Here is a 1,815-nt window from a genome sequence, read left to right on the forward strand (position 1 = left end):
ACCCTTTCCGATTTTGAACCATGTAGTGTTTCCTTGCTCTGTTCTAACAACTGTCTCTTGGTCCAGGTATAGGTTTTGCATAAGTACAATCAAGTGTTCTGGGATCCCCATTCTTCTCAGAGTCAGCCACAGTTTGTTATGATCCACACAGCCTAATGCCTTTGCATAGTCAATGAAACACTGATAGACATTCCTCTGGTACTCTCTGCTTCGGCCAAGATCCATCATTAGCTATAATATTCTTAGTGCCATGGCCTCTTTTCAACCCAGCCTGCACTTCAGGCAATTCTCTGGTGATGAGCTGTTCCAGTCATTTTTGGACAATAAATAAATATAAGGAAGACCAAAGGAGGATTGACTTCTATGAATTGTGGTGTTGATGAAGAGACTTGATTGCCAAAAGAACAAGCAGATCTGTCTTGTAGGAAGTGTGACTGGGATGATCCTTAGAGCTAATGATGGTGAAACTTCATCTCACATAATTTGGTCATATTATCAAGAGATGCCAACCCTTGTAAAAGGACATCATGCTTTAGAGGGTCAGTGAAAGGAAAGGAAGACTTTCGCTGAGATGGATTGACACAGTGACAACAACACCAGTGGGGGTCAGCACAGTGGAGAAAGCGAGGGTGGTGCAGGGTTGAGCTAGGTTTTGGTGCATAAGGTCACTCTGAGTGGCGGAGTCACTTTGACATCACCCCACGCCAACAGTGGGATGGTGAGCATTCTGTTTCCTGTTGTTGTTTGTTACTGAGTCTTTGCTGATAATGACCACAGAAGACAAAGAAAAACTGCCCTATAGTCTTTTCTTGACTATAATTTTTACAAGAGTTCTTTACTAGGTCTTTTCTTTTTCAGAGCTGTTAATTGTTCAATCTTTTGACTTTACAGTTAGGAGTCAAGTGCTTAGCTAATGCGCTACCAGAGAGGAAGGCCCTCTATGAGGTGGATTGATTCAGTGACTGGGGTAATAGGGGTAGGTGTGTCAGAAACAGATTGGCACAGAACAGAGCAGAGTTTAGGGCTGTTGTACATATGGTTGCTATGATTCACTTGTGACTCGGTGGCACATAACAACAAGGGCTTAGTGGTAAGGAGTTGAACTGCGAACTCAAAGACATACAGTTTGCATTCATCAGCTGCTCTGCAGGAGAAGAAGGGGCAGTTTCCTCCCATGCAATTTATTACCTCCGAAAACCCACTGGAAAGTCAGCTCTGAGCCAGCTCCAACTTAGTGGGACATAACAACAACATATGGAGCTCTGGCGGTGGAGTCCATAGGAAGTTGTGCTGCTCACCCAAAGTTAGGGCCTCTGAAAGATATCCACCAGTCACTCTTTGGGACAAAGATAGTCAATCTCCTCTTGTGGGATTTCCAGCCTTGGTTAACGACTGTTGAGTCAACCATGAATTGGTTCCAACTTACTGGCAATGAGAAAAAAAAATTTAGAAATTTCTTTTCCCCATTAGTTCTGTTGGTTTGGGGAATTTTGATTATTTGTGGAAATGAAACTCGTCGTATCACTGTTGTTATTACGTGTCATTAAGTCAGGATTGACTCGGAGCTAACCCTCCCATGGGTTTTCAGAGGTAATGACAGCACAGGAGGAAATTGCTCATCTTTATCCGGTTGACTAGCTAGTGGATTCAAACTGTGTACCTCTGGATTGGCAGTGTGACTCCTTACCACTAGTCCACCAGAGCTCCCTAGATACCACGAGGATCCGAGGACCCGTGTTAAAAGGATGGCTGATGTGCTCAACTGCTAATCAAAAGGTTGACCGGGGTAGGGGGTGGGGTTTGGGGAGGTGGGGG

The 1,815-nt window shown here is 44.4% G+C and overlaps 1 protein-coding gene across 1 annotated transcript in view; it reads left to right on the plus strand.

The window, feature by feature from the left end:
* The window catches only part of SLC10A7 (solute carrier family 10, member 7), a 395,560-nt gene that overhangs the window by 12,228 nt on the left and 381,517 nt on the right, over positions 1-1,815 (plus strand). The gene's annotated exons all lie outside the window — the stretch shown is intronic.

Source organism: Elephantulus edwardii, unplaced genomic scaffold (assembly GCF_000299155.1).
Source record: "Elephantulus edwardii isolate Elephantulus edwardi_28Jun2011 unplaced genomic scaffold, EleEdw1.0 scaffold00053, whole genome shotgun sequence".
Classification (NCBI taxonomy): Eukaryota; Metazoa; Chordata; class Mammalia; order Macroscelidea; family Macroscelididae; genus Elephantulus; species Elephantulus edwardii.